Here is a 12,472-nt window from a genome sequence, read left to right as displayed (position 1 = left end):
TTTTGCCTAAGACGACATTTTCAATACTTCGTAATTGCCAATTACTCGGATTGGAGAACAGTAGCAGTTACGAAATCTAAATAACGTTTAGTTTCAGGATGGCTAAAACCATAAAAAGCTAATAATATTATACGCAATTGTTCTGTAGCAATTAAAAACTATTAAGCATTAACGAAATTCAAAGCTTCTAATCAATGACTAGATTTTGGAAGACAGTACGCTCCAAAGTGAATGTATGAGTAATAAAAAATCTGCAAATAAAATGAATTTCATGTATGTGATGTTTAACATGTTATCACATTACACGAACACATATAGTTCTTACTTAAATCTATTGTTTCAATTCGAGACAATGATCATTCATTTTCATATCAGATCACTAGACGTCTTCTATGTTCCAAGTTAATTTTTGTAAGATCGATGACATGGTTGATTTTGAATGATAAGTAAAAATGCCGTTGTAACAGTAACTTGCATCTGGCAGCAATAAAATAATTGTACATTTGCCCGAAAATCTGTGAGATAGAAGTGACATAATTGCAAATAATAATACAATTGTTTTTAATTAAATTTTAAAAAAAAAGATTATTTATATTATGAATTCCTTTTGCTAACTTTATACAAAAGACGTTATTATTTTTACTTCACCGCTTCAAGTTTTAGGATCAAATCACATGACATATAATGATATCCATACATAATTTGAACTTCATTTAAGACACAGTCATTTGTACTAAATATACAATATTCGAGTATCTTGCTTGAAGAATATTTTGCTACTTGGAAAATACTTTTTGCACTAAACGAAGATAATTCAGTTAGGATGTTGGCTATATTTTGATATACATTCCTTTATATAAAGAGCATCCATAGGTCATACAAAACCACAAGTCGCCGGCGGCAATATTTTATAAGGTCCATGATTTTGCTCAACGAAAGATAATCTCCGAACAAGGAGGATGTAAAATTTTGCAGAAAAACATTTTACAAGATAATATGAAGAAGTATAATTATTTTTAATATTAGACTTTATTTTTACTTAATATGTGAACAGTAAATGAAATAAGTCCTGAATGTTAGACCAAAATATTATAAAGCTTTGGTTTCAAGGCTTGGACTACTATTTAATCTTTTTCGTAAAATGTTATCTTTTTGTTTCATATGATATTTCAGAATATAAAATTCCAAGATAAGCAATGTTATATTTCAACTTCATGAAAATAAAGTTTATTATGTTCCTGTAATTTTCAACACGCCCCTTGCCATGATAACATCGTGTTTAATACGTTACCTAAATACTTAGAGAAATGTATTGGTTTGTAATAACAAATTAAATATTCCTTATTCATTATAACTGCAGTTTACGTTACCTAAATATTTGTTATGTATTTTCGTATTATTCAAACACATAATTTAATATAATGCGAGTCAATCGATAAACGTCGATATGCAATGTACATGTTTCATCCACTTATAGGTATTATGCCGTGTTTTAGAAAAGAAATATTCATAAACATAACTCAAAATACTATCAGTTTGTATTTTTTACAGGATGATGAATTTCAAATAGTTTTCAATACATTCAAGTCGTTTTCAAAATGAGTATAATTATTATATCAAATAGACAAATATTTCAATATGAAAAATAATTTAACTAAAATGTTAGACTGTTTTAGAAACTGTGGAATATACGTTTAAATGTGTGTAATCCACATCAAAGGGCTATAACTGCAGTTACGTGTAAAAGTATTCACAGAAAAATTCCGTTCTTTTTGGTCATCTGCACATTAAGTTTGTTAATCTGTTAAAGTTCGAAGCAAATCAGGCTAATAGTGTGGGAGGAGTTTGACAAACAAGATTTTGCGCTATATTCCATATAGCAAAATCTAATAAAAGGGCTATAACTGAAGTAAAAATAATCACAAGCAATTTCTTCCTTTATGGCAATCTACACAGCACTATTGTACATCTTTGAAAGTTTGAATCAAATCAGGGTAATAGTGTTGGAGGAGTTGGACACACAAAATTTCGGGGCGTACGTACGTAAGGACGGACGTACGGACAGCAGCAGCGCTATATGCCCCCCTAAACTCCCACATAAATATGTTGGCGCATAAAAAGTACAAATGTATAAGCAGAAAGGTTTGAATATGTTACACGAAAGTGAACATACCGTCAGCCATTACAAAGCACTTGGTTCTGGAATCACTAAATGCTGTCTTTTATTGGATAAATATTTTGTATCTAGAAATTTTAAAACATTTATTCTATTTCCATCATTTCAAAATGTTTCACTCAAGTTTAATTACTATGGCTCCAACACTGTCGGCGTGTTGCAGTTTGTTTTTAGTGGAATTATGGACCTTGGTTTGTCGTAGATGACCTTGTCCGCGTAATATCACCAATACCACCAAGAGGAAACAAACTTCATAGATGTTTTTATTTTACCAAGCTTTTATGTGCATGCCACGGGCATGTTCTGGTACAGTATTTTCAGAGAAGTTAGGGCCCCTTTCTGTCAAACTGTATGATAGTTTTTGCTAGTTTTACTTCACCATTCAGCAGACTTCCATCAAACATTGCAGGAGTAATGCGTGCCAAACCTAGTGATGCATAACTTTGGCATGTTTCAATCGGCAGAATTTCACCGAAATGTACGGATGATCAGCGAAAAGCGTAGTTGTGCTAGTCATCAGCTTGCTTCTTGCAACGGAGTTATGACCCTTGTTCGTCAAATAATATAATGTCTCTGCTACTCCTACTATACCACTGGTTGGAATTCCATCAGGCTTCAAAGAAGAGATAAGTGCCAAGCAAAGCGGTGAACATCATTGGAATGTTATGGTTCAGTGAATTACTCTTGAACTACGGCCCTTAAAGTTATTCAATGGCTTTCCTTCAGCGTAAAATCAGCATTGGATATATTTAACATGTTTAACTTTACTAAATATATAGATTAATTTTGTATATAGAACTACATTTCTAATTAACAGTTGATTGTTTGAAACAAAATCTCCGTTTTTAGTAGTAGTATACATTTATATATTCAGCTATATATGTGTACTATTTTTCAACTCAGTGCAAAGTACTATAAAACTACAAATAAACTTATGTATTATATATATTTTATGAAGCATTTGTTCATCTTTTCAAATAAGAAATATAGGCATAGTACAATTTGTGGAATTTGACAATGTTAAGTAGTTTTTGTTGTTGTGTATGTGTGTGGGTGTGTGTGGGTGTGTGTTTTGTTGCTTTTTTTTTTTTTTTTTTTGTTTTTTTTTTTAATTTGCAAAACAGTTTCAGTGTAATAACAATTTTCACGGCAAACGAATTAACTTACAAACCAGAACTATCTGGCAAAGATTTTTATATAAACAAGACTTTAAAAATGATTATGCAGTCTCTAACTTAAGGAGATAGGTTACCTTAATATTTGTATGTGCGCATGTCCAACCGGAAGCTAACGTGACGATTTACGACGACGTTTACGACACACTAAATGTGTTTGTATATCCATTCTTCTGAGAGCAAATCATGAACCTGTCTCCGATCTGATGCTTTATGGTTTAATAATGCAGAAATAATGAATAAATTGCCGCAGAAACGCTTCAAAACAATGTTGCATTAAAATGACGTCATTGGCGTCATGACGTTACGTGTCAGCTACCGCGCAAAATTAATAGCTTTTATTTTGAAAGTACGTAATTTTGTGCATTTTCTTTATTTGAATTATTTTCAAACAGCCATTAATTGCTGAAATATTTTTATGAGTCTTTCGCACTGAATAATATTCAATATTTTGCTTCTTTTATGTAGTTATATTGAAATGTTATGTGGAATGTAAGAAAATGGATGATGGTAACCAATGTTATTTGTTACTTGTTACGGCCATTTTCAAATAAAATAATTGGCAGTTTGATTTGTAATACCTATTTTTCAGTCTCGTTGATAATTTGTTACTTATATACTAAAACTAAGCACTAAAATTGTTCAAATTTCAGTAGAAAATTGTGGTTTCTTGAATTGAATTGATGTTATGGTACCATGGAAACGAAGCCCGTGACCTATATTTATAAATATAAAATTCAAAAGCGTTGACACTGGTCTATATAAGGGACACAGCTTCGGTTTTTTATTTTCATTTCAACAATATCCATGAGAATAACAGCAGCATGCTGAACGATTTTTCCATGAAAAATGCCAGACGAAGGGTACTGCTGTAAGTATTTTAAGCTGAGAAATGTGTTTGAATAGATGCAGATAACACGAAAATATAACTTACGTTAGAAATAATATGTTTTAAAGCTACATTAACAAGAAATATAATTTTTTCAATATTTTTCATAAGAAATTACGACAAAAAGCAAGATATAAGCTATTTTAAACATCTCTGTTGCTATGGTTACTTTAAACTTTAAGAAAAATATGGTACCATGTAAAGTGCTTGGTATTTTGTTAATAATATTACCCAAATATTCCATGTTTGTCATTAACAGAATGGCACTGAAGCCGTCGAAACCCCCGTTTTTATACATAGATGTTTAAAAGTTAGAGAAAATGCGTTACCATGGAAACACGAGCCCCGCGACATATACATTTTAAGCTTATATTAGAAAGCTAACGTGCATACTAGTAAAATTATCAATTATGCAGACTTCTACGGGTATCAATGAAACTAAAATACACTGAAAAGTGTTAAATATCCGTATTTTCCTTCTTCTTTCAATATAAAATACCTTTGGAGGGTCATGTTCTTCAAACCTGGATAAAAATTGAACTTGAAGGGACAGAGATAAACGAAATTGAGATTGTAGCAGTTAAAATATCATATTACACTAAATACAAAAAATTGCTGCGGTTCAACTAATTTGAATTTACCCTTTTAACAAGGTAACCTACCTCCTTAAGTCATACGACCCAATCAGGAGCACAAAACAACCAGTTTTCAGCGTCTCTGATGCTTAAAGGAGATTTTCAATAAAATAACAGCTACTGTGTAAAAGATCTTTTAATAAAAGGTACTCATTTGATAAAAAAAACTAAGCCCCGCCCTCTTCCCTGCTCCTACCTTAGAGGGAGATTATTTCTATTGTAGAGCTCTTATAATTTCAGAAACCGGTCTAAAGAAACGCATTTCTAATAACAGTTATAGCACGCCCACTTGCTGAGAATGGAAGATTTGCTAAATATTGTAGAAATAAAATATTGCAATCCTATTACTTAAAAAAACATGTTTACCAGTAAGGCCATGTTTATATGACATTAGATATGTTTATAACAACGTAATTATCAAATAAACTTGAATCCACGACAGAAATATTAAATAAGCATTATGACGACAGAATATAAAATACAACGGAAATTATGTTTTATCTATCAAGGTCGTAGCGGGTTTCTAAATTTGACGGAGGAAAAATAAGAATGGGCGTTGTTTAGCGTTTCTCAGAATTATTTTTATTCAAGATGCATTTATTTCGATAGTGAGCGACGGCAGCTAACATGAGATTGGGTGTAAAAAAAAAGTGGAAAGCCAGCCACAGGTCGCCCAACACGGCATAAATAAAAATGTTGCAGGCTCGGTTTAACTGAGCCTGTTCATGGACTGTAGTGGAAATGCAAGCTACCATACACACCCTCTAGCCCCGGGTTGAGCAGAACTCAACATTTACACATGTTAAAAGTACCAGAATATAATTTAGAGACATCCGCAGAAGTATTCATACGTCGGTGCACATGGAACCTTCAATAAATAAATAATGGCTTTGTCCTAAGGCAGAACTAACACTCCATTCCGTAGGAGTTTGGGAGACCATTTATTTAAAGCCAGGAAATAACGTATTCGGGTGCAAAAGTACTGTTAAACATAGACAAGATGTTAAAAAGCTTTGAAATGCATGTAAATGGCCATTATTTCTCAAACAATTAGTATGGTATTAAACCAAAAGTGCAAAGTTATACGCATTTTAATGTTTTCATGAATACGAAAATCTTGTGATAAAGGAAATGTAACTCTACATAGAAATAAAGAGTAGAAACATCTATTATTTCAGCTTAATTCAATATAAAATAAAAGGATGTTGTTGCTCGATTTTCAGAAAATTGCCTCCTGTATTTTATGTGATAGTCGTTATCTTAAGTCGAAAAGTAACACCTGCCATAGGCTTTAAGGTAGTTCTGCACGTTTCATAAACCGGAAGTGATGGCGTAGCGTCATTTATCCGGAAAACGTAGAATAAAGCATTGATTCGGCGTACGGAAATGAAAATCATTTTATGAATTAATCGAAACCAGTGAGTTAATTTGTTACAATGGCATTGTTGCTATATTTCTAAAGTCAAAATATGATATTAAAAACATATGACATGTTAAAAATCAAAATAATGTCCTAAAATTAGCGTGTAGTTCACTTTAACCATGGTCAGATATTAAAAAAAACACGGACCAATATATACATATTACTTCAACAAATTATATGTCATGTGTATATTAACAACTGAGAAGTTTTATCAAAATGTACATTGTAGAAAACTTCTATCCGCGAAAATGTAATAAAAGTTATGATTTTCCCATAGACTCCCATTATGAAATATTGCGTGAAGACCAAATTTTTCAAATCAGTCTAGCAAAAAATCAAGCACACGACACTCTCTTTTTTATTTGCTTAATTTTCTGGGTATATTCTGAAGTTTTGAAAAATCAGAGTTTAATCAAATTCTACATTGTAGAAAATATTCCGATCCAAACGTTCAGGCCCCGCTTTCACTAACGTTCTCAAAGTGAGAAAATTCTCAGCTCAAGATTGTCTCAGAATTGTCTGAGAATTGTCTCAGCTGAGAAATTTCTCAAGTTGGCTTTCTCTAAACTTTTTCTCAAGTCTTGAGATTTTTCTCAGCTGAGCCGTAATTTTTTAAGACATAAGCGGCCAAACATCCAAGGAGCCGCGTGAACTTTCCCACGAACACGAGTGCATAGTTGGGGGCAGTGGATTTATTCATTTATTGAGACGAAATGAAGCGTTGAGAAATGTTCATAAACAACATGTACAGTTTCGGGATATATCCAGATTGTATGTTTGTACACTGTTGTACAAAGGTATGGCAGTGTATTTTCAATATTATAATTAATCAGCTTCAAACCTGTCACTTTTGAACCAATCAAACACACAGTCGAGGGTACTACGTCATATTGCATTTGTTTTCTTTACCAAATATGGGATTACGTAAACACAACCATATGTTGTTACACTACGTGTGACAATTTTATGTTATCGGGCATATAATTATTGGAATCAGATATGCAGCCGTAAGTATATATTGTTTTTTTGATTCACATATTAATTACTGCAATTAGTGTATTCATATCAATGATTGCAGGGACATAAATAGCTATGCATTCTCTACTGCAGGCATTTCAAACTTTGAACACAGGAGCCTGAAATTCTATCCAAAAGCCACGAAAAGTCTGTATATGAAAAAAGACCCCCCTTCTATATAATATATTATATAGAAGGGGGGTCTTTTTTCATATACAGACTTTTCGTGGCTTTTGGATAGAATTTCAGGCTCCTGTGCTTTGAACAACACAGTTTGTTCAAAATACTCACATTCTATTTTGTATAAGATATCAAGCTTCTTTTTCCATAGTATTTTGTCATTGCTGTCATGATTATAAATTAATTCTGTGTCTAACGTATTTCGCCAGGTACCCTGTGAGTTGAAAGTGCTGCAAACCATGTACATTTTTTTGAAAATGCAAAATGAAAGTGAAAGTAGGTAGAGCTGTCAAAATGAAAAAAAAAATGCAATATTTCAAAAAATATAAAAGTTAATTATATTTCATTAACCAGAGTACCTAGATAAGTATGTTAGACACACAACAAAAACAAATTTAGAGAAAAAAATGTGTTGAAAAAAAAAAGATTGACATTTCTACAAGATAAAATGTGGACAGTTAGAGGTACATGTGTTTAAGACAAAATACAAAGTATAACCAAACAAGGTGACCTTTATAGAAAGTATCTGCTACTTGTGTATATGTACTATGAATATTATTGGTCTGGCAGGTATAATTTCCATTTATGAAAATTTACATGAGGGGGTCTCAAAGGCTTTACATGATCCTAGTTCTACTTTTCATTTCTACTTTCACTTTCAGTTTGAAATGTGTTCCATTTTTTTTAATTACATTTTTGCAGCACTTTCACCCCCCAGACATCCTAAATAACCAATATGTTATGTTAGACAATAGTGTAAACATTAGTCTCACTTGAGATGCAAACTACAGGTGTCATATATAGGCCTAGCTTATTCTTGTTTTTAAATGTTGCAGGTTTGTAATATATCATAACTTGAGACAGGACTATATAAAAACAATTTTTGACACAAGCATGGTAACAAAATATATTTTTGAAACAGAAGTTTGAAAATCTGTATGACAGTATAATAGCATTTTATGATGGGAAATTTCCAATCAGTAGAATATATATTTGTATATTAAAGGTTTTCCTTCTTTTTCTGTACACTTCTGTATATTGTAGATCTAAATAGAGACAGAATATGAAATTCCTCAATAAAATGCTAAAACATGTTGGTTTTTTTTTTTTTTTTAAATCATTATGAAAGAAAAAGCTATTTCAATTGTAAGGCATCCCTGAAATGTCACAGATTTTGATAATGGTTTTAAATGTTCATTGTCAATGCAAAGTATGCTATTTAATATTATATGTTTATATATTTTATATGTGGTTTATATAATACACACCCACACACAGTTTTATTAAGATTCTTGTAGAAATTAAAATTATGTAGCTAATAATTATAAGCTTATGTACATGCACCCAATAAACATTGATCTTGTATACCTAAGTCTCAGACTTAGTGCTTAAGATTTTCTATATTATCAAAATCTTTGTGTAATTTAAAGATTGATATTCCTTCTTATAAATGGAATAAGGTATATTTAAACCTGGTTACAGAGCAATTTTATATAATTTATATCAGGTCACAGCCAGCTGATGAAGATCCTCAGCTTATACAGAGGTCAGGCTTGAGCTATGTGCTGATTCAAAAGATGCTAATGACAGTGGATAATCCATTCTGAGCTGTTCTAGGACCATTCACCAAGGTTCCAAAACACTGATGGATCTGAAGGCAGTACCTGTATTGGTGTCTGGTCTGTGATTTCAAGTATAGTATGTATTGACTGAGTTAGTCTCAATGTTTCCTAAATTTGCAAACTCTGTTATAATTCAAACCATGCTAGATTTTAATTTTAGTCAAAAGGAAATAAAGGAGAACAATAAGTAAAAGCATGCTTGCAAAATATACAGAAACCAAATTGATACCCTGAATGGAGGCACTTCATTTACAAACATTTGAAATGGATCAGGCTGATTTTGACCAGTATTGGTTTTGGTTTGAAACTTTCACTTATGATAATTTGCATGCCTAGCTCAGAATATAAAGCACTAGACTATAAATCAAGAAAAGTTGTAAGTTTGATCCTTTGGCTATGCATGTAATATCTTTAACAGTTTGAGAGAAGAACATGTCTGAAGTCATTTGTCCAACATTTCTTACTCATTTACAATGGGAAGTTGTCTGTGAGCACAAGTCATTTCTAGTAAAGAATGCAGGAACACTTGATAGGTTAACTGAACACCATTACATGACTGAAATACTATGGCAAAATTGAATCATACTGAAACAAAAAAAAAAAAGGAAATTTCGCTCCATAAATGCATAACAAAAATAAAATTTGTGATAGTGTACTGTATATAACATAGAAAAAACAATTCCTTTTCAGATTGATGTACCTCCTCCTGATGTATCTCCTCGAATACAATATATCTGCCATGTGAAAGGAACAAGCTGCAAGATATACTGTGGAAGTGGGGGCCTATGTAAAAAACATTTTATTTAAAGAATATAAAAAATCTGACACTAAACTACTGAAAAGGTGCACAGGGGACATTTTTGTGTGTATAGACTTTCATCAAGATTCTGAGAAAGTTGATTTATCAAACAAAAATAGTCAGATTGTGTCTTCAAAGCTGAAAAGATTAAGATCTTAGGAAAACATTAGGACTCAAGAAAAGTAATGGGGTTATGAAACTGTAGTGTTCAACATTTAAATTGTTTTTTGTTTTTTTTTCACTACATTTTGTGAAGAGGGTTCCATCACAAGATGCGACATATTGCCTGATATTGGTAAGAATGAGATGTAGTTTATGAAAAAAAAGTATTTTGCTTTAAATGTGCAGACTTTAAGTTACATAAAAAATCAAAGCTCTAACAATAAAGCTTGATTAAAAAGACACACTGTTGAAAACTAGCCTTCATGTAAATGTCACACTTTTTTGGGTGCACAGGGGACACAATTAGCTATATAATTTAATATAACTTTAACCCTTAGGCCCTTGCTAAATTTCTATAAAGAACTTGTACGTTTTACAATTTGGACAGTATTATTAAGTGTTAAAAGGGGTGCTAACCAAAAGATACTGACTGAATGGCGAACAGTGCAGATAAAGATCAGACTGCACAGATGTGCAGGCTTATCATGATCTACACTTGTTGCAAAGGTAGGACCAACCATGTACAGCATGATAAGGGTTAAAACTGCTTGAGCCATTCAGCTGAAATTGCAAACATTTGTTGACTACATTGATTGGATATATGTAATTTGCCCCAAAACACTTTATAAAACTGAACTGAATTAAAATAAGGTGAGAGAGAAGAAAAAGCTTAATTATTTTAAAAAAAAAAAACTATAGCCGATAGATATATATTGTTGAAGGCATTATCTTTGTTTACATTAAATTTAAATGTGGCTGCCACGTTGTTTGTTAGGAACATGAGACACATTAATTTCTTGTTTTCGAATTTTAATTATCGCATTTATGCGTCAAAGATTGGCATGGGTGAAAATGTTACTGAAAATGTTAAATCAGTTTTTATTGATTAACTCCCTTTTTGGCTTGTGCAGTATAAAGTCATGTGCATCATTGAAAGTATATGTAGTACTTTTCTAACCAACTGATAAACATTCTATTTTTGGAAAGTTTGCTGCATAAAGTTAAAGGTTTTTTTTGTATGAAATTTACATGGTGTAGGCCTTGAAGCTGTTTACTTTAAAAACCTCCTTGTATCATTTCTAATGTTTTCTCTTTTAATTGACCCTGAGTGGCAGTTCTTGTTAACTACAAAACCATCTACTATTATTGGTTAACTAATTATTGGAATAGTGATCATTTTAACATTGTTTCATCACATTGCACTCCTTTATGGGAATAGGTAGGCAATAGCACATTTAACTATTAAACTAATTATTAAACTATGTCATTTGAATGAAAACAGCCTTAGACACACCTGAAAATCAGATAAATTTGAAAATACATGCAAATTTTTAAAAATGTTTTTGGATTTAAGTTATAACATTTTCTTATTTTTATCTTCAGTTGGTTATTAATGCAACTGATTGTTTTTATCAACATCTGTTGTCAGGTGTGTTTCGTCCCAGTTTAATTTTGTGACCCATACAGTGTTTCCAGGACTCATCAGTAAGAGAAACACCATCAACTTGAGTCAACAACATAACTTTTAACATGTGAACAGAAGTTAATTATAAACATTTTCATAGGAAGAATAGTGAACTGGAACAGTAAATGAAAATTTAAAAGAAATGAAAATGATAACCTGTACACTTTGGCATTTCATAGTTCTTTTTAAAAAATCAAATTTATCTGAGAAGACAATGACAGTGAAATATAAAATTTTACTTAAAATTATTGTTGTAAATCATACTGAAATCTAACAACTTACTGGTAATATAAATTTTATCAATAGCATAGAGTAAAGATTTTCTGATATTTTTGGAAAGATTTGAAAAACATTGTACTTTAAATGTTCAACCAATATTTTAGATCAAATTATGAAATGCCATATTTATTTATAAATGAATAAAACTGTTGTCAACTTATAAAAATTTCTGTTAACTTTAATAAATTATTAGAACTTAAATATTTTTCATTGTCTTTATGTCCATCAGTTTTTCTGCTTATTCAATTACATCATGCTATTTGCCACTTGCTAAATGTGAACTATCTAAAGTATAGATGTTAATAGTTAACAGCACTGCAAAATGCAGAACAAAATATTTCCAAATGCTTATTAATGAGTGATTACTTATAAACAAGCTGGTGTATAGAGCCGTATGTAATATCATGCCATTATGTAATAACTTTTATCACATGACATGGCTAGAGACTGAACCTACAATATCCCACTGAAGTGGTGGGCCATCTACCACTTGGCTACCGAGGCCTATGAGGCAACAGGACTTGACTACTACAAAGTGGATGTTTTGTTTAAGCAGTAGGTTAGCTTAGTTGGTAGAGTACTAGTCCTGTATGAGAGGGTCCCCAAGATTGAGCCCTACAGTAGACTGACTGCACATTTTACTCAATCTG

General features: G+C 31.6%; 1 long non-coding RNA gene across 3 annotated transcripts; it reads left to right on the top strand.

Moving 5' to 3' along the window:
• The first annotated feature begins 6,755 nt into the window (after nucleotides 1-6,755).
• LOC128558633 (uncharacterized) lies at nucleotides 6,756-12,023 on the top strand. Of its 3 annotated transcripts, none has more exons than XR_008371767.1 (3): nucleotides 6,756-7,069; nucleotides 9,003-9,193; nucleotides 9,808-12,023. It is a non-coding gene; the product is annotated as an uncharacterized LOC128558633 (long non-coding RNA). The 3 variants fall into 3 exon arrangements; XR_008371766.1 differs by having other exon boundaries at nucleotides 6,756-7,095; XR_008371765.1 differs by lacking the exon at nucleotides 6,756-7,069 and adding an exon at nucleotides 7,166-7,305.
• The last annotated feature ends 449 nt before the right edge of the window (nucleotides 12,024-12,472 follow it).

The sequence above is a fragment of the Mercenaria mercenaria genome, chromosome 7 (genome assembly GCF_021730395.1).
Source record: "Mercenaria mercenaria strain notata chromosome 7, MADL_Memer_1, whole genome shotgun sequence".
NCBI classification, from domain to species: domain Eukaryota; kingdom Metazoa; phylum Mollusca; class Bivalvia; order Venerida; family Veneridae; genus Mercenaria; species Mercenaria mercenaria.
Note: the sequence above shows the minus strand (reverse complement) of the source record. Positions and strands in the feature narration are given on the sequence as shown.